Source organism: Pongo abelii, chromosome 20 (assembly GCF_028885655.2).
Source record: "Pongo abelii isolate AG06213 chromosome 20, NHGRI_mPonAbe1-v2.0_pri, whole genome shotgun sequence".
NCBI lineage: Eukaryota > Metazoa > Chordata > Mammalia > Primates > Hominidae > Pongo > Pongo abelii.
In genome coordinates, this window is record NC_072005.2 from 39,625,499 (window position 1) to 39,646,735 (window position 21,237).

At 43.0% G+C, this 21,237-nt stretch overlaps 1 protein-coding gene across 28 annotated transcripts in view; it reads left to right on the top strand.

The window, feature by feature from the left end:
• The window catches only part of GARRE1 (granule associated Rac and RHOG effector 1), a 101,126-nt gene that overhangs the window by 18,981 nt on the left and 60,908 nt on the right, over positions 1 to 21,237 (top strand). For 13 of the 28 annotated variants that reach the window (XM_063719206.1, XM_063719211.1, XM_063719205.1 and 10 more), the window contains one exon: positions 10,577 to 10,700. The gene's annotated coding sequence lies outside the window, so the exon portion shown is untranslated. 28 annotated transcript variants of the gene reach the window in all.

A 21,237-nucleotide genomic window follows, 5' to 3' on the forward strand; every position in this document is an offset into this window, starting at 1 on the left:
AAAATTAGCCGGGTGTCGTGGTGCATGCCTGTAATCCCAGCTACTCAGGAGGCTGAGGCAGGAGAATCGCTTGAACCCAGGAGATGGAGGTTGCAGTGAGCTTAGATCGCACCATTGCACTCCAGTCTGGGCAACAAGAACGAAACTCCGTCTCAAGAAGGCAGGAAGGGTAAGACTCTGATTAATTGGATGTGAAGGAGAGTGAGGAGTAGAGGATAACTCCCAGGTTTCTGCCTTGTTCAAGTAGGCAGATGGTGATGTCATTTGCCAAGACTGGGAAGGCATACTGAAAGACTTGGGAGATTTGGTTTTGGACTTTTGATTTTGGGACCTGTCCACTAGGCAGTTGAATATTTGGGTTCTGGAGCACAGGACAAAGATCTGGGCTAGAGAGATGGATTTGGGAATCTTCCCAGAAGGAATGTGTTGCTCTTAGAAACAGAGAGGGCACAGCACTTAAGGTCTGTCAGAGGAGGAGTAGCTCAAAGGGGCAACTAAGAATGGCCAGAGAGGTATGAGGAGAGCCAGCACTAGCGCCTTTTCATGTTAGCAACTTACAGAGTTGCTTCACTTTGTAATGTGGTAACAGATAAAGGGAGCTAAAAAAGTAGAGTTCTAAGGAAGGTCCGAGCAAAGCACTGAATTTTCCAGGCATTTTCTTTTGCCTGGATAGATAGTTTAAATTTATGAATGTTGAGAATAAAATTCTTCAAAGCATTTTTCTAGAGTGCATTTCTAAATACGGTTTGAGTCAGTCTGAACTGACTAAAAACATGGAAATGGTTGGGCTTTGAACTTCATAGACAATAACTTCACTAATCTGCCTAAAGAATTTCCTGTAGTGTCTCCACATTATCAAGGGTAGATATTTGGATTTACATTTTTGTGGATTGGAGAGGACAGAACATTTTCTGTGTTTGTTTTTTTTTTTTTCGGAAGAGGTAATTGTTGAGGAATGATTCATCTTTATATTTTTTGTAACAGCTTTATTGAAATATAATTCACATACCATACAGTTTACCCATTTAAAGTATGTAAATTGGTGGTTTTTAGTATATTCATAGTTATGCAACCATCAGCAATTTTAGAATATTTTCATCACTCTGCAAATAAACCATATACCCATTAGCAGTCATCCCTTATTTCCCCCATTCCACACCCCCACCCCCAGCCTTAGGCAACCATTAATTGACTTTTTGTTTCAATGGATTTACATAATTGGAACGGTTCATATTAAGGGAACTTTGGGTCTGGTTTCTTTCACTTAGCATATTGTTTTCAAGGTTCATCCATGTATCAGTACTTTATTCCTTTTCATGGCTGAATAATATTCCATTGTACAGTTATACTACATTTTGTTTATCCATTTGTCAATTGATAGACATTTGAGTTGTTTCCAGTTTTTGGTATTATGATAATACTGCTTCGAACACTCATCTGCATGTTGGTTTGTAGGCATGGTTTTCATTTCTCTTGGATATATATACCTAGGAGTAGAATTTCTTGGTTGTGTGGTACTTTTATGTTTAACCATTTGAGGAACTGCCACTGTGTTTTCCAACGTGTCTGTACCATTTTGTATTCCCCTGAGCAGTATATGAGGATTCCAAATTCTCTAGCATTTTGCCAACACTTGTTATTGTCTGTTTGATTATAGTCATCCTAGTGGTTGCGAAGAGGTATCTCATTGTGGTTTTGATTTGCATTTCCCTGATAGTTAGTGATGTTGACTGTCTTTTCATATGCTTATTGGCACATCATCTTTGGAGGGTTCATCTGTATTTGCGTTTTGTTTGTTTTTTTCTTTAGAGATGGAGTCTTGTTCTGTCTTCCAGGCTGGTGTGCAGTGGTGCCATCTTGGCTCACTACAACCTATGTTTCCTGGGTTCAAGCAGTTCTCCTGCCTCAGCCTCCTGAGTAGCTGGGATTACAGGTGTGCACCACCACGCCTGGCTAATTTTTGTATTTTTGGTAGAGATGGGGTTTCGCCATGTTGACCAGGCTGGTCTCACACTCCTGACCTCAGGTGATCTGCCTGCCTCGGCCTCCCAAAGTGCTGGGATTACAGGGGTGAGCACCCGCACCCAGCCCATCCATATTTGATCATCAGTTTTGGCAAGGTAAATTAAGTTGCAAAACCTGAAACTTTAAAGGAATAAACTACACATTTGATTGTAGAAATGAGGGAGAAAGAGTGTGTGTGTGGGTATGTCTGTGTGTATGTACATATGTGTATATGTACAGTGGAAGATGCCATAAACAGATTTGTAAAAGTTAAAGGACAGGCTCCCCAGAGAAATAGCCAGTGTGCTCCATCCACATCAAGCCTGAGCGTGAGAGGAGAGTTCTGGATAATCCTGTTACCTGGCTGTGACTTTGGAAGTGGAGACCATGATCTCTGCCTTCTCCCTCACATCATCTGTCTTAAGGTCACAGATACCGCAGCCACTGCCAGGTTTCCACAAGCCAGTCACCTTTCAGGTGGAGAGGTAGCTTGCTATAGCAGCCAGTTTCTCGAGTTTGCACGACAGTGCCACTGGAACAATGGCTCATTCATGTCAGATTTCCAGAGAGTTGGGCAGCACACTTGTGAGAATCCAGCTGTGAACAAGCCATTGCTGTCTTTAGGAGCTTATGTGCCAGGTGGTAAGGTGTACATATGCAAATAAAATGCTAAGATGATTGCAAGTTGTCATGAAGACAAGACAGCATTGTAGGGGTGAGGTGACCCTAGATTAGACAGGTTGGCTGCAGAAGGCTTTTCTGAGGGTGTAACACTTGTTTTGAGAGCTAAAGGATGATAGGGAGGAGCATCATGAGTAGGAAGGAGGCAGGAGCTTTCTGGATAGAGGCAGCAGCATGTGTAAAGAGCTTGGGGCACTAGAAGAACTGGAAGATGAATGGTGTGACTGCAGAATGATGAGTGAGAGTCAGGAGGCACAACATGAGGCTGGAGAGGTGGGCAGGGCTGTGCAGGTCTCAGTAAGGAGTTTGATTTTATTCAAAGTGCCAGGGACCATTGGGTATAAATTCTTCGTAAACTGCATGCAGAAGAGAGATTAAAAGGTTGGCGGAAAGGAATAAAAATGAAACTGGAGGACCAATCTGGTAAAAATTGCCCCCAAGGGTCTATCGGAATCCTAACTCACTTAGGCTAATAAGATCAGTGGTTATTTATGAATAATACGATTGAAAAGACCTACGAAAAAACACGTGAAATTTGGAGTTTCTCTGTCTCTCATGTTTCCTGTAAGTAATTCGCTAGATATAGAGACTCGATTAGATTTTGATTCAGTATTTTAGGCAAAAATATTTTTTGGGTGGTACTGTGTACTTCCTGTTTTGTCACAATGATAGGCATATAATTATATGTTTAGTTCCCCACTTTAATGATGCTAAAATTAATTAGTGGGTTCAGGTGTTATGCCTGATTCCTTCATCATAAACTTCTCCATCAAGTTTCACCAAATCATTTTAACAGTGATTAATAATCATTGGCTAGATACACTATTTCATTAGAGTTGCAAAATAATAGTTTTCCTAGCATTTCTTCTGTATTTATTGGCTAATTTTCTTTGATTAAGCACTTTCCTAAATGGAGTATTCCAAAAAAACTATATAAACAGGAAAAGCAGGATAAATGCTTGATTTCACACCCCCACCCCCAACAGTTTTCAGAACAATAGCTTGGTGCCTTAACACCTACACAGATAGATGACCAATGGAATTTTTCTTAGTATCATTATTGACTCATGTTTTTTTATTGCGGTAGAATATGCATAACACAAAATTTACAGTTTTAACCATTTTTATATATACATTTCAGTGGCATAAGTACATTAACAATGTTGTGCAACCATCACCACCATCCATCTCCAGAACTTTTTCAACATCCCAAACTGAAAGTCTTGGCCAGGCATGGTGGCTCATACCTGTAATCCCAGCACTTTGGGAGGCTGAAGCGGGTGGATCACCTGAGGTCTGAAGTTTGAGACCAGCCTGGCCAACATGGTGAAACCCTGTCTCTGCTAAAAATACAAAAATTAGCCAGATGTGGTGGCATAAGCCTGTAGTCCCAGCTACTTGGGAGGCTGAGGCATGAGAATTGCTTGAACCCAGGAGGCAGAGGTGACAGTGAACCGAAATTGTGCCACTAGTACTCTAGCCTGGGTGATAGAGCAAGACTCCATCTCAAAAAAAAAAAAAAAGTCTTGCCTATTAAACAGTAACTCCCCATTTTCCCCTTCTCTCAGCTCCTGGGCACAATCTCTCTTCTACTTTTTGTCCCTAAAAATTTGACTATTTTAGGCACCTCATATATATGGAATCACACAGTATTTGTCCTTTAGTGTCTGGCATCTTAGCAGAGTATCTCCAAGGTTCATCCATGTTGGAGCATGTTATTAGAATTTCCTTCATTAAATTTTTTTTTTTTATTGACAGGGTCTCTGTCACCCAGGGTGGAGTGCAGTGGTGCGGTCAAGCTCGCTGCAGCCTCAAATGCCTGGGTTCAAGTGATCCTCATGCCTCAGCCTCCCAAGCAGCTGGAATTACAAGTGTGCACCATAATGCTGAGCTAATTTTTAAATTTTTTGTAGAGACAGGGTCTCACTGTGTTGCCCAGGCTAGTCTCAAACTGGCCTCAAGCCATCTTCCTACCTCAGCCTCCCAAAGTGCTAGGATTACAGGTATGAGCCACTGCTTCCAGCCTTTCTTCCTTTTTAATACTAAATAATAGTCCATTGTATGGATATACCACATTTGTTTATCTATTCATCTTCCATGGACATTTGGATTGTTTCCACCTTTTAACTATTACGAATAATGTTTCAGTGAACATGGGTGAAGAAATACCTGTTCACGTCCTTGCTTTCAATTCTTTTGGGTATATGCACAGAAGTGGAATTCCTGAATCACATGGTAATTCTATGTTTAATTTTTTAAGGAAGCACCATACTGTTTTCCACAGTGGCTGCACTATTTTATATTCCCACCAGCAATACACAAGACTTCCAATTTCTCCATGTCCTTGCCAGCACTTTTTGTTTTGTTTTGTTTTTGAGACAGTGTCTCGCTCTGTGTCCCAGGCTGGAGTTCAGTGGCCCATTGCGATCTTGGCTCACTGCAACCTGTGCTTCCCGGGCTCAGGTGATCCTCCCACCTCAGCCTCCCAAGTAGCTGGGACCACGCCTGGCTATTTTTTTTATTTTTAGTAGAGACGAGGTTTCTCCATGTTGCCCAGGCTGGCAATGGCCAGCACTTATTTTCTGTGTTTTGTTTATTTTAATATTAGCCATCCTAATAGGGTATGAAGTGGTATCTCACTGTGGTTTTGATTTGCATTTTCCAAGTTATATTATTACCCAGTTGTACTGTCTGTTCTTGCCTTATTGTAAAGAAATACTTGAGACTGGGTAATTTATAAACAAAAGTGGTTTAATTGGCTGTTCAGGAAGTATGGCAGCATCTGCTCCTGGGGAGGCCTTAGGGAGCTTTTATTCGTGGCAGAAGGCAAAGCAGAGCAGGCATCTTAAATGGCAGGAGCCAGGACCGAGAGAGAGGAGGGAGGTGCTACCCACTTTTAAACAACCAGGTCTCATGAGAACCCACTCACTATTGAGTACAAAGGGGAAAATCCACCACGTGATCCAGTCACCTCCTCTCAGGCTCCACCTCCAACATTGGGAATTACTATTCGACATGAGATTTGGATGGGGACACAGATTTAAACTATATCACTAGTGATTAGTGATATTGAGCGTCTTTTCATGTGCTTATTGGCTGTTTGTATATTTCTTGGTACAAAAGTCTATTCAAGTCCTTTGCCCATTTAAAAATTGGATTTTTGTGTTTCAGTTGTAGGAGTTCTTTATATATTCTGGATATTAATTCCTTTTCCCATATGTGATTTATAAATATTTTCGTCTATGGATTGCTTTTTGCTTGTAATGTCCTTTGATGCCTAAAAGTTTTAATTTTGAAGTCCAGTTTATCTGTTTTTTGTTGCCTGTGCTTTTGGTGTCATATCTAAGAAATTATTGCTAAGTCTGAACTCAGTAATTTTTATATATTTAATGATTTTCACCCCTAAATGGTTATTCTTTTTGATGCTTAAGTTGTCCCATTATTGATCATTAATGGAACTTATTTTTCGGGTTTTCTAAGTGCTTTTGACATGAGCCTAGTAGTCTTATATGAGTTCCCTGCTTTCTGGCTTTACAAGAAGTCCGGAGCTTATCAGAAAAATTTCTGATCCCAGATCCAGAATCAGCCATTTCTTTAACTAGTTCTGATTCTTTTTGGTGGGAAATGGTATTAAGGGCATTCATTACAATTAAGATGTAAATTCCAGTAGGTTTTTTTTTTTTTCAGTAGAACTAGGAAATACATACTTTTTGGAAAGAAAAAGATAAACCATGATTTCAGACTGATTTACTTCCAATTCAAATGAAGGATTAAAGGATTTTTATATCTTTGATTTTATGTTTGTCTTTTCTCATTTGTTGACAGTAACACCAGAGAGGTCCAGTCAAAACACGATTTTATTGATTGATCGATTGATGGAGACCACCTCACTCTGTCGCCCAGGCTGGAGTATAGTGGTGCCGTGTTGGCTCACTGCAGCCTCCACCACCTGGGCTCAAGTGATCCTTCCACCTCAGCCTCTTCATAGCTGGGACTACAGGGATGCACTACCATGTCTGGATAATTTTGTTTGTTTTGAGATGGAGTCTCACTCTGTCACCCAGGCTGGAGTGCAGTGGTGTGATCTCAGCTCACTGCAACCTCTGCCTCCCGGGTTCAAGTGATTTTCCCGCCTCAGCCTCCCTGGTAGCTGGGACTACAGACGCCCGCCACTATGCCCGGCTAATTTTTGTATTTTTAGTAGAGACGTGGTTTCACCATATTGGCCAGGCTGTTCTCAAACCCCTGACCTTGTGATCCGCCTGCCTCTGTCTCCCAAAGTGCTGGGATTACAGTCATGAGCCACTGCGCCTGGCCAATTTTGTTTGTGTTTTATAGAGATGGGGTCTCACTGTGTTGCCCAGGCTGGTCTTGAACTCTAAAGCATTCCTCCTGCTTTGGCCTCCCAAAATGATGGGATTACAGATGTGAAGCACTACACCTGGCCAAAACACAGTTTTAAACTTGAAATAATAATTCTCTGTGTGGCTATGCCACTAATTTGGTAAATAATATAGATTCATTTGTCTTTTGTTTAATTTTTAGGGATATTTTTCTTTTTTATATTTGCTTTTTGCTTATATATTTATGTAGTTCTAAAGGTAAAACCAAAAGTAAGATAGATTGAAAGAAGTCTGGCTTTCCTCCTTGTCTTTGTTCTTCTCTATACGTTGTAGGTAAACATTTTTGTTGGTTTTTGGTTTATTCTCCCATGGCTTATTTGAAAAGCTATAAGCATGTGTGTCTGTGTGTTTTTGTATTCCCTATACCTTACTTCATTCCCATTTTATTTCTTCCCTTGTTTTTATCTTGGCAATTATATTTCTTATTTCCAAGAATTCGTTGTTGATTTCTACTTCCTTTATGATTTGTTTGCTTTTGGTTTTTTTTTCTCCCCCGGAGATGGAGTCTTGCTCTGTCACCTAGAGCTGGAGTGCAGTAGTGCGATCTTGGCTCACTGCAACCTCCGCCTCCTGGGTTCCAGCAATTCTCCTGCCTTGGCCTCCTGAGTAGCTGGGATTACAGGCGCACGCCACCACACCTGGCTAATTTTTATATTTTTCGTAGAGACGGGGTTTCACCATGTTGGCCAGGCTGGTCTTGAACTTCTGACCTTGTGATCTGCCTGCCTTGGCCTCCCAAAGTGCTGGGATTACAGGCGTGAGTCACCGTGCCCAGCCCTGCTTTTAAGGATGCACTATCTTTCCAACACTGTCTGAGGAATACCAGTCAGAATTTCTTTTCAGGTGTTTTTCTGGGACCTAAAATATATATTTCTTCTGAGGTCTGATCACCTTTCATCTTAGTTGTCCTTTTTTGTCCTTTTGGTTTTCCTTCACTGTCTGGTAATCCTTATCAATGAGGAACTGGGTTGTTCATATAGGTAATTTGCAGGAGGTCCCTCTGTTTTTCAATAGTCCTCTTGCCTTAGTGAGAGTTGGCTGATTGAGTGATCAGGAATGGGAAGTACAGATGAAATCAGATTGATTAACTGGTTTCCCACTCCTGATTTCTCTACCTGCTGACTCAAAGCTGGGCATTTATCCAGTTCCTCCAGTAAAAAGGGCTCTGCCTCTCTGTCTTCTTTTGGCCCTGCATGTTGTAAAAAGTGGCCAGCTTTGCTCTGGTCTGTCTTGTGATATAGTTTCCTCTGCTTTCTCTCCATCCTCTAGAAAATGGCCTGCAGTTAAATAGACTGTGGCCCTCAGACCTTCTTGTTACTGTTTTGCTGAGATTCCCTTGTGAATGTCTTTATTGTTATGTCACTGGGATTTGGGGAGGATGGAGAGGTAAGTGCACTTGCCTATTTAACCTGTTGTTTTGAAATGAAGCTCCTTTATGTCATCCCATTTCTGACAGCAGGAGTGCTTGCCACTCTCTTTTCTCTATTGGCTTAAGGACTGAAGTGGATCTAAAATTATTCTCTGTATTCACAAATCATAGCTATCAATCTTTAGTCAGATGGGAAAACTTAATTAATTCAGGGATTAAATTTCTCTTTATAGCTGCATAGTCCATGTAAGTAGAAGTTAGTTATCACTGAAGTGTGTGATGCTTCCTGCCCTGCGATTGGTAGATTTCTATTTGGTTCAAGGATTGGGTAACTTTTCAAGACCTTTCCTGTTTGTCAGTGACTTTTCCAGAGAAGCAGAAATAACAAGGCCTGCTTCCTTTGCTTGCTTTGTGGGAATGATAATAACATCATCATCAAACATTTAGTGCTTAATATGTGCCAGACATCATTCTAAGTGCTTTATATGTATAAATCCATTTAACTCAATAACAGTGGTTACTATTATCCTTATTTTACAGACGATGAGACAGGCAGAGAGAGGTGAGACAGGCAGAGAGAGGTTAAGGAACTTGCTCAAAGTCAAACTGATCTTGACAGCCAAGATCTCACCCTATTAGTCAGGCACCCAGGGCCATTCTCTTCTTCACTTCAACAGTCTTGTCTTTCTAAAGGGAAGTGCTTCAAGAGATTTTCTCAGGATGGCTGACCACTTTTCATGTCTTGTCAACCATAGGTATAAGAAAATCCTCTAATACTGAGTCTTCATCTAGTTTCTTTCTTTCTTTTTTTTTTTTGTTTGAGACGGAGTCTCACTCTGTCGCCCAGGCTGGAGTGCAGTGGTGTGATCTCGGCTCACTGCAAGCTCCACCTCCTAGGTTCACGCCATTCTCCTGCCTCAGCCTCCCGAGTAGCTGGGACTAGAGGCGCCCGCCACCATGCCTGGCTAATTTTTTGTATTTTTAGTAGAGATGGGGTTTCACCGTGTTAGCCAGGATGGTCTTGATCTCCTGACCTCATGATCCGCCCGCCTTGGCCTCCCAAAGTGCTGGAAGTGCTGGGATTACAGGCCTGGCCTTCTTTTTTTTTTTTTTTTTTTTGAGACAGTCTCACTCAGTCACCCAGGCTAGAGTGCAGTGGTGCAATCTCGGCTTACTGCAACCTCCACCTCCCAAGCAATTCTCCTGCCTCAGCCTCCCAAGTAGCTGAAATTACTGGCGTGTGCTACCACACTCAGCTAATTTTTGTATTTTTAGTAGAGACAGGGTTTCACCGTGTTGGCCAGGCTGGTCTCAAACTCCTGGCCTCAAGTGATCTGCCCGTCTCAGCCTCCCAAAGTACTGGTATTACAGGCATGAGCCACCATGTCTGGACTTCGTCTAGTTTCAAGCATGTTCTTTATTGCCCGAAATAGAAATCGCTGATGACTCTAATTGCAGAAATGAATATTTTAAATGATATAATTGTGGCTGAATTCAGTTTTAATCTGTGGAGAACCTTTGCAAATTATTATGTTGAAAAGATGTTACTTAAAATGTTCTTTTCTGCTATGTATTTGATATTTTTAAGTAGCATTAAAACTTAAGAGTACATGACAAATCTCACACGTCTTGGCTACACTAACTTCTGAGGTCCTTGACAATGCGTATTTATTTCCATGCAGCACGAATAGTGGATTCATAAATGGTGAATGTTTTCCCAGTGAAAATTCTTTTTAAGAAAATATGGAAAAGAAATGTCCTTAAATGGTTTGAACATATTTTAGCCTGTCAGGCAGATAAATATGAGGGTGGAGAAGCATGTGAAAAACATTTAGACAGCATTAAGAAGAATTTTATTAAAATAATGATAATAGTAATAATTAGCTGGGCACGGTGGCATATGCCTGTACTCCCAGCTACTGGGGAGGCTGCAGTAGGAGGATCACCTGAGCCCAGGAGGCAGAGGTTACAGTGAGCTGAGATCACGCCACTGCACTCCAGCCTGGGTGACAGAGCCAGACCCAGTGTCAATAAATAAATAAAAACAGAATAAAATAATAAAATCCAGGTGTTCGTGTGTGTGTGTGTCTGTGTGTGCATTTTCAACATTTTGTTTCAGAAATGTTCAATCATATACAACATTGGAGCAAGTGATATGATGCACCTCATGTACCCATCACCTAACTTCCAACAGTATTTCGTCAGGGGATATTATGATCACTGCCATGAAGACAAATGCTTAGGTAGGTATTACTATCTTCTCTGTACATTGTTTCTTGGCAAAATGTCATTTGAAAATGATAGAACTCGGGCAGGCATGATGGCTCATGGCTGTAATCCCAACACTTTGGGAGGCCAAGGCAGGCAGATCACTTTGAGGTCAGGAGTTTGAGACCAGCCTGGCCGACGTGGTGACACCCTGTCTCTACTAAGAATACAAAAATGAGCCAGGCGTGGTATTGGGCACCTGTAATGCCAGCTACTCAGGAGGCTGAGGCATGAGAATTGCCTGAACCCAGGAGGCGGAGGTTGCAGTGAGCCAAGATCGCACCACTGCACTCCAGCCTGGGCAACAGAGTGAGACTTCATCTCGAAAAAAGAAAATGATAGATCTTGAATGTATTTCAGTTCCATGACCTTTTTTTTTGTTTGTTTCATCGTGTTAGCCAGGATGGTCTCGATCTCCTGACCTCGTGATCTGGCCGCCTCGGCCTCTCAAAGTGCTGGGATTACAGGCGTGAGCCACTCTGCCCAGCAAGTTCCATGACATTTAAAAAAAATTCAACACTGTGTAGTTTTGATTACAACAAAGATCTGCCCAGGAACACCAGATCTGTTAAGAATTAGCGAAAACCAGTTTTCATGTTTTGAATGTTTTTTCTCTCTGCTTGGGTAGGAACCCCAGGCATGACTGTGTTACTTGAGCCAGTCTTGTTAGAAGCAATTATGTTACAAACAGAACTTTTCATTGAACTGTCTAACCAGCCCCTGGGTTCTCAGAAAAAGAGTTGTGGCCAGGCACAGTGGCACACGCCTGTAATCCCAGCACTCTGGAAAGCCGAGGCAGGTGGATTGCTTGAGCTTAAGAGTCGGAGACTGGTGAAACCCTGTTTCAAAACAAACAAACAAAACAAAAACTTATTTATCACTTTGGAGGGGAGGTGCCTTTCTGTATTATTATTATTTTTTGAGACAGAGTCTCGCTCTGTTGCCCAGGCTGGAGTGCAGTGGCATGATCTCGGCTCACTGCAATCTCTGCCTCCCGGGTTCATGCCGTTCTCCTGCCTCAGTCTCCCGAGTAGCTGGGACTACAGGTGCATCCCACCACACCTGGCTAATTTTTTGTATTTTTAGTAGAGACAGGGTTTCACCATGTTAGCCACGATGGTCTCGATCTCCTGACCTCGTGATCTGTCCACCTTGGCCTCCCAAAGTGCTGGGATTACAGGTGTGAGCCACCGCGCCCAGCCAACCTTTCTGTATTTTTTTTTTTTTTTTTTGAGACGGAGTCTGGCTCTGTCGCCCAGGCTGGAGTGCAGTGGCGCGATCTCAGCTCACTGCAAGCTCCGCCTCCCGGGATCACTCCATTCTCCTGCCTCAGCCTTCCCAGTAGCTGGGACTACAGGCGTCCGCTACCACGCCCGGCTAATGTTTTGTATTTTTAGTAGGGACGGGATTTCATCGTGTTAGCCAGGATGGTCTCGATCTCCTGACCTCGTGATCTGCTGGCCTCGGCCTCCCAAAGTGCTGGGATTACAGGCGTGAGCCACCATGCCCGGCCTTTCTGTATTCTTGAATGCACAGGAATGTTGGTGAGAATCCCTGAGTTGCACTACAGTCGGCATCATCAGGCGTCCTCATTCTTGTGGCTGTCAGCAGATTTTCAGTGGACCCCCAGTTTGGCTCTCAAATTATAGTATACATCAGAATCATCTGGGGAACTTGTTAAAAAAGTATATTCTCCAAAAAATTAGCCGGGCGTGGTGGCGGGCATCTGTAGTCCCAGCTACTTGGGAGGCTGAGGCAGGAGAATGGCATGAACCCAGGGGGCGGAGCGTGCAGTGAGCCGAGATTGCGCCACTGCACTCCAAGCCTGGGAGACAGAGCAAGACTGTCTCAGAAAAAAAAAAAAAAAAAAAAAAAAAAAAAAAATGCATTCTCTACTTCTCTCCCAAGGATTGATTCATTAGATTTGGATTGTATCCCAGTAATCCGTATTTAAATAGTCATTCCAGGAAGGGTGGTATCCTGATTCTAATATCAGGGAAGGAAGTCCTTAAAAGTCATTGTTGGTTTTCACTGGCTGCTACTAGGTTTTTTTGTTGTTGTTTGTTTAGAGACGAGATCTCACTATTTTGCCCAGACTGGACTCGAAGTCCTGGGCTCAAGTGACCCTCCTGCTTTGGCCTCCCAAAGTGCTGGGACTGCAGATGGGCACCACTGTCCAGCCCTCATCCTACTTTTACTAAGGTTGGTAGGTGGTGAAAAAAATTGCTAAAAATGTTTTCATCCTTTAACACGCTCAGTGAGTGTTTTGACAACCCCACGTAGACTTTTACTGCCTACAGACAGATTTACTGTCACAGAGGTTGTCTTAGTTGAGGCTGCTTTAACAAAGTACTATAGACTGGGTAGCTTATAAACAACAGAAGCTTATTTCTCACAGTTCCAAAGTCTGGAGGTCTAAGATCAGGGTGCCAGCACTGTCAGGTTCTCATGAGAACCCTCTTTCGGGATGCAGACTGCTGACTTACCATATTCTCATATGGCAGAAAGAGAGTGAGCTGACCTCTTTTTATAAGGGCACTAATCTCATTTATGATGGCTGCACCCTCATGACCTAAATACCTTCCAAAGGCTCTACCTCCAGATACCATCACAATGGGAATTAGATTTCAACATATGCATTTTTGGGGAAACATTCAGTCCATAACACAGGTGCACCCTTAGTCGTGGGCAATTCAGTTCTGATGCTGTCGTCTGATGACCACACCCTGACAACATAGGTGCATAGTGGGTAGTATGGTTGCAAAGGATCTCGTGTATTTCTCTGTGGTTCCACTAAATTCTTTAGTCCAAGCCTCAGGCCTCCCCTGCTTGGTCACCTGTTGGACCAACACTAGGTGCAGGAAGTGCAGGAAGCTCAGTTTATAAAAAGTCATCTGGTGCTTCCAGCTCTATGTAGCTTCCTCTGAAAGAAAAGGAAGTGTGGGGAGTGTAGAAAGCAATTAGTTCTTCACCTGAGGCTCCAGTTCCAAAACTGAATGGAAATTTTGGTGTTTGGGATGTGTGTTTTACTAAAGTTTCCTTTCATCAATTTCTCAAAGGAAACTGTGACTCTTCCCCCACCATCTTCCACCCCTTCACTTTCCATACATACAAGAAAGAGTGATGTCCTGGAGCAGCCTCTGGAGAGAACAACTGTGGGGCCTCCCCTGTGTGGAATCAGAATTGCTTTCGTCTGGGCAGAACCATACAACACACAGCTGGGCTGTGTGGACAGCTGTGGCCGACTGTAGGGCTTGCCCACTAGTCTGTGTTTTCCCCTACATTTCTCTACCTCTCTTATAGTGGAATTGGTACCACGCAACCACCTCTGGCCTTTGGTGGTAGCCTTTGACATGCAACCACCTCAAAGCCAAAGGGCTTTGCAGGCAGGTGATGTGTGTCACTTTCAGTGGGAAGTATTAAAGAGTGGGTATGAGTTTTGACTTTCTTTTTCTGTGCTAGGGCAACCATGGGAGACATAAGTTCTAGTAGTGTCCCTGTAAGCTGAAGAAGGGCTGCTAGACCCACAATGAATTTTTGTGAACAAGAAGTAATCTGGGCCGGGCGCCTTGGCTCATGCCTGTAATCCCAGCACTTTGGGAGGCCGAGGCAGTTGGATCAGTTGAGGCCAGGAGTTCGAGACCAGCCTAGCCAACATGGTGAAACCCTGTTTCTACCAAAAATACAAAAATTAGCTGGGCATGGTGGTGTGTGCCTGTGGTCTCCCAGCTACTAAGGAGGCTGAGGTAGGAGAATTGCTTGAACCCAGGAAGTGAAGGTTGCAGTGAGCCAAGATTGCACCACTGCACTCCAGCCTGGGCAACAGAGCAAGACTCCGTCTCAAAAACAAAAATTAAATCTGGTTGGGCGTGGTGGCTCACGCCTGTAATCCCAGCACTTTGGGAGGCTGAGGCAGGAATCAGTTGAGGTCAGGAGTTTGAGACCAGCCTGCGCAACATGGTGAAACCCTATCTCTACCAAAAATACAAAAATTAGCTGGGCTTGGTGATCCATGCCTGTAGTTCCAGCTACTGTGGAGGCTGAGGCAAGAGAATCGCTTGAGTTCAGGAGCTCAAGACCAGCTAGGTTGCAGTGAGCCAGGATCTCACCTCTGCACTCCAGCCTGAGTGACAGAGCAAGATGCCATCTCCAAGGCCAGGCGTGGTGGCTCATGCCTGTAATCCCAGCACTTTGGGAGGCCGAGGTGGGCGGATCACAGGGTCAGAAGATCGAGACCATCTGGCCAACATGGTGAAATCCCGTCTCCACTAAATATACAAAAATTAGCTGGGCATGGTGGCACGTGCCTGTTATCCCAGCTACTCGGGAGGCTGAGGCAGGAGAATCGCTTGAACCCAGGAGGCAGAGGTTGCAGTGAGCCGAGATCATGCCACTGCACTCCAGCCTGGTGACAGAGCTAGACTCTGTCTCAAAAAAAAAATTTAAAAAAAAAAGTAAATCTGTATTAGGTTAAGCCATTTATTTCAGGATTTGTTACTGCAGCATAGCTTGATCTGTCTACCAGTTTGAAGTTCTGAGAGTCAAGATACCTGAGTTTGATTCTGAGACTACATGTGGTCTAGTGCAAGACCTTTAATGTCCTGAATCCCCTTTTTAATATATAAATTGAAGGGTTTAAATTAGATGATCATGAAGGGCCTTTTTGGCGCTTAACATTCACAGATTCTGGATGGCAGCACTCAAATGCAGACGGTCCTTGACTTATGATGGGAGTTATGTCCTGATAAACCTCTCGTAAGTTGAAAATATCCTAAGTTGAAAATATAAGGACCGGGCACAGTGGCTGATGCCTGTAATTCCAGCATTTTGGGAGGCTGAGGCAGGAGGATCGCTTGAGCTCAGGAGCTCAAGACCAGCCTGGGGAACATGGTGAAACCCAGCTCTATAAAAAATACAAAAATTAGCTGGGCGTGGTGCTGTATGCCTGTAGCCCCAGCTACTCAGGAGGCTGAGGTGGGAGGATGGCTTGAGCCCAGGAGGCGGAGCTTGCAGTGAACCAAGATCGCACCACTGCACTCCAGCCTGGATGACAGAGCCAGACCCTGTCTCAAAAAAAAAGAAGAAGAGAAAATGCATTTAATATTCCTAATGTACCAAACATCATAGCTTAGCCTTGCCTACCTGAAATGTGCTAAGAGCACTTCACTTTAGCCTACAGTTTGGCAAAATCATCTACCACAAAGCCTTTTTTTTTTCCTCTCTCTCTTGGAGGCAGGATTTTACTCTCTTACCCAGGCTGGAGTACAAGGGCACAATTACAGATCACTGTAACCTCAAACTCCTGGGTTCAAGTGATCCTCCCACGTCAGCCTCTGGAATAGCTGGGACTATAGGTGCACACCACACCTGGCTAATTTGAAAAATTTTTTTGTAGAGGTGGGGTCCTTCTGTGTTGCTTGGGCTGGTCTTGAACTCCTGGCCTCAAATGATCTTTCCGGCTTGGCCTCCCAAAGTGTTGAGATTACTGTTGTAAGCCACCATGCCCAGCTACAAAGTCTATTTTGTGATAAAGTTATAAAGAAATTTGGATCAAAACTCAAAATTTGAAGTATAGTTTCTACTGAAAGCATATTGCTTTTTTTTTTTTTTTTTTTTTGTGAGACAGAGTCTCACTCTGTCACCCAGGCTGGAGTGTAGTGGCGTGATCTTGGCTCACTGCAACCTCCGCGTCCCAGGTTCAAGCGATTATCTGCCTCAGCCTCCCAGGTAGCTGGGATTACAGGTGCCTGCCACAATGCCCGACTAATTTTTGTATTTTTTAGTAGAGACGAGGTTTCACCATGTTGGCCAGGCTGGTCTCAAACTCCTGACCTCAGGTGATCCACCCACCTCGGCCTCCTAAAGTGCTGGGATTACAGGTGTGAGCCACCGTGCCCAGCCACATATTGCTTTTTTACCATTGTAAAGTAGCAAGACTGTAAGTCAAGCCATAGTGAGGAACCACGTGTACACTTTTCTGATTGTTGTACAAAAAGGAGACTAAGTCTGGCACTAAAGCCATCCCTGGAAAACTTATTTATTTATTATTAGTTTTTGCTATTAAATGAGAAGTTAGTTATGTGAAGAAAGTGACAAAGAAAGATGAAGTAATACTTTTTTAAAAATTAGTTTTATTGGGATATAATTCACGTAATTAGTTTATTTGGCTCATGGTTCTGGGAAGTCCAGGGTCACGGCATCTGGTGAGGGCCTTCTTACTGCATCACCCTAAGGTGAAAGGTGGAAGGACAGGAGAGCTCAAGAGAGCAAGAGATGGTTGAACTTCTGTAACAGATTCACTCTCACAATAAACTAAACCACTCCGTGATAATGCCATTAATCTATTCAGGAGGACAAGAGCCTTCATGACCTAATCATCTCTTACAGGTCTCACCTCTATATACTATTGCACTGGGGATTAAGTTTCCAATACAAGAACTTTGGATGACATTTCAAGCCATAGCAACCACTATTTAACTTCAGAACATTTTCATCACCCCCCAGAAAAGCTGTACACATTAGCAAGGACTCCTCATTCCATAAATCTACTTTTTTTTTTTTTTTTTTTTGAGACAGAGTCTCACTCTCTCACCCAGGCTGGAGTACAGTGGCACCATCTTGGCTCACTGCACCCTTCACCTCCAGGTTCAAGTGATTCTTCTGCCTCAGCCTCCTGAATAGCTGGGTTTATAGGCATGTGCCGCCATACCTGGCTAATTTTTTTTGTATTTTTAGTAGACACGGGGTTTTACCATGTTGGCCAGGCTGGTCTTGAACTCCTGGCCTCAAGTGATCTGCCCCCCTTGGCCTCCCAAAGTGTTGGGATTACAGGCGTGAGCCACCGCACCCGGCCAGATCTACTTTTTTATTTGTGTAGATTGCCTATTCTAGACATTTCATATCAGTAGACTCATATAATAGGAGTCTCCTTGTCTGGCTTCTTTCACTTAGTACAGTGTTTTTAAGGTTCATCCATATTGTAGCATTTATCAGAACCTCGTTCCTTTTTATAGTTGAATAAATAATCCATTGTATGTCTATACTACGTTTGTTTATTCATTTGTCAGTTGATAATTGGGTCGTTACTACTTTTGACTATTATGAATAATGCTGCTATGAACATTTGTGTGCAGGTTTTTGTTTGGACGTATTTCTTCGTTTCTCTTGGGTATATACATAGGAATGAAATTGCTGGGTCATGTGGTAACACCATATTTAGCATTTTGAGGACCTGCCACAGTGGCTATCCCATTTTACTTTCTTTTTTTTTTTTTTTTTTTTGAGACAGCGTCTCATTCTGTTACCCAGGCTGGAGCAGTGGCATGATTTCGGCTCATTGCAACCTCTGCCTCCTGGGTTCAAGCAATTCTCCTGCCTCAGCCTCCTGAATAGTTGGGATTACAGGCATGTACCACCACACCCAGCTAATTTTTTTTTTTGAGACGGCGTCTCGCTCCATCACCCAGGGTGGAATGCAGTGGCGTGATCTCGGCTCACTGCAAGGCTCTGCCTCCCGGGTTCACACCATTCTCCTGCCTCAGCCTCCCAAGTCACCCAGCTAATTTTTGTATTTTTTAGTGGAAACAGGGTTTTGCCATGTTGCCAGGCTGGTTTCTGACCCCTGACCTCAAATGATCCTCCCGCCTCTGCCTCCCAAAGTGCTGGGATTACAGTCATAAGCTACTGAATTCGGCCCATTTTACAATCCTATATGCAATGTATGAGTGTTTTGATGTTTCCACATCTTCATCAATACTTGTTACTGTCTATTTTACTGAAGTAATCAGTTTTGATAAAGCAGCCATATGGCAAACTAAACAGTGAAGAGATTTTTACATGCATATTAGCTTAAGTTGCTCTCTAAACAGTTGTGTGTATTGGCATATTTATAAAAATTTGCACTGTGAGCTTAGCACTAAAATAAAAAGTTAATGACTAATAACATAATTCTTCAACTTGTTTAGCTTTCGGAAAATTTTTCATTTCAAAAATGAAGCACTCTTGAAGGGAAAAAAGGAGTAAATAAAAAATGAGTTGTTTGATCCTCTCTCTCTCGATTCACCAGATGTAATTGTTCTCTTGGAGCATTTTTTTTTTTTTTAAAGACAGATTCTCTGTTGCCCAGGCTGGAGTGCAGTGGTGTGATCATGGTTCACTGCAGCCTCAACTTTTCGGGCTCAAGTGATCCTCCCACCTTAGCCTCCCAAGTAGCTGGGACCACAGGTGCACACCGTCATGCCCGGTTAATTTTTGTATGTTTTTGTAGAGACAGGGTTTTGCCATGTTGCCCAGGCTGGTTGAACTTCTGGGCTCAAGCGATCTGCCTGCTTTGGCTTCCCAAAGTGCTAGGATTACAGGTATGAGCCACTTTGCCCAACCTCTTGAAGCATAAACATATACACGCACACACACACACACACACACAACACACACATATATATACACACACACACACACACATATATATATTTCTTTCTTTCTTTCTTTCTTTTTTTTTTTTTTTTTGAGACGCAGTCTTATTCTATCACCCAGGCTGGAGTGCAGTGGTGCGATCTCAGCTCACTGCAACCTCCGCCTCCCAGGTTGGAGTGATTCTCCTGCCTCAGCCTCCCGAGTAGCTGGGATTATAGGCACGCGTCACCACACCTGGCTTATTTTTGTATTTTTTAGTAGAAATGGGGTTTCTTTCTATTGGCCAGGCTGGTCTCAAACTCCTGACCTCAGGTGATCCATCTGCCTCAGCCTCCCAAAGTGCTGGGATTACAGGTGTGAGCCACTGTGCCCGGCTGCATAAATTTATCTTTATAAATTATATGTTTCTAAATTATCAGGTGGACTGTGCCTTACATGTATAGGCTTGAGTAGTCTGAGCATGGTGACTCACACCTATAATCCCAACACTTTCAGAGGCCAAGGTAGGAAGATGGCTTGGGGTCAGGAGTTCAAGGCCAGCGTGGACAACATAGTGAGACCCTGTCTCTACAAAAAAAAAAAAAAAAGAAAATTAGGTGGGCATGGTGGTGCATGCCTGAGGTCCTGGCGCCTGAGGAGGCTGAGGTGGAGGATTGCTTGAGCCCAGAAGGTCAAGGCTGCAATGAGCCATGATTGTATGACTATACTCCAGTTTGGGTGACAGAGACCCCATCTCTAAAAACAAAATAAGTGAAATAAAATTAAAAGTCATTGCTATCTTTTATTAATATTCTGTTTTGGGAGACATTATTCTTATATTTTCCTTACATTTTTTAAATGTGGTTTCTTTTAGTTCTTTGAACATACTTAAATTAGCTGACTTAAACTCTGTCTGTTAAGTCCAATATCTGGGCTTCCCTTGGGAAGAGTTTTCTATTGATGTTTTTTCCCTTTATATGGGCTGTATTTTTTTTGTTTCTTTGCATATCTTCCAATTTTTTGTTGAAAACTGGACATTTTATTTTATTATTATTTTCAGACAGAGTCTCGCTCTGTCGCCCAGGCTGGAGTACAGTGGTGTGATCCAAGCAATTCTCGTGCCTCAACTGCCTGAGTAGCTGGGACTATGGGCGGGCAACATACACCTGGCTAATTTTTTTTGTGTTCTTAGTAGAGACAGAGTTTCACCATGTTGGCCAAGCTGGTCTTGAACTCCTGACCTCAGGTGATTTGCCCAACTCGGCCTCCCAAAGCACTGGGATTACAGGCTTGAGCCACTGTGGCCAGCCAACTGGACATTTTTTAATGATATAATGTGGCAACTCTGAAAATCAGATTCTCCTCCCTCTCCAGATGAGCTCTAAATCAGGTAAAATACAGAGATATTTGCAAATGGGGTATTTTGGGGGACCACCAGACAGGTTAAATAATGCCAATTTCCTGTGAATGGTACTTTGAAGGAGCTGTAGCCCAGTTCTGCTTCCTCTGGTAACTGCCAGTCTTCTGGTCTTCAATGTGGATGCAGCTGGTAGTTTTCAAGGCTGTTATGGAGCTGGAGAGCTAGGGATGGGACTCAGTCAAGTTAAAATGCTACAAAACTCACTGTTCTTACCAGGATTCAGCTATTTATCTTTGATAAATTATCCCCAGTTTGCTAAAAGCCTATTTCCAGAGTTGTAAAAACGGTGATTCTGATTATTTTGCCAATTTTTCATTGTTTTTATGTGGTAGAGAGTTTTGGTCAGGGGAAGTCCTTATTCTGCCATTTTTGATGATATTCTTTCCCTCCCCTTTCTTTTTAGGCTTTTATTTTCATGAATCTTTTATCTCTTGGTGTTTTGTTTTGTTTTGTTTCTTTTTTTTTTTTTTTTTTTTTTTGAGACAGGGTCTTGTTTTGTCACTCAGGCTAGAGTGCAGTGGTGTAATCATGGCCCACTGCAGCTTCAAACTCCTGGGCTCAAGTGATCCTGCTTCCTCAGCCTCCCAAGTAGCAGGGACTACAGGTGCACACCACCATGACCAGCTAATTTTTTAAATTTTTTATAGAGATGAGGTCTTGCTCTGTTGTTCAGACTAGTCTCAAATTCCTGGCCCCAAGCG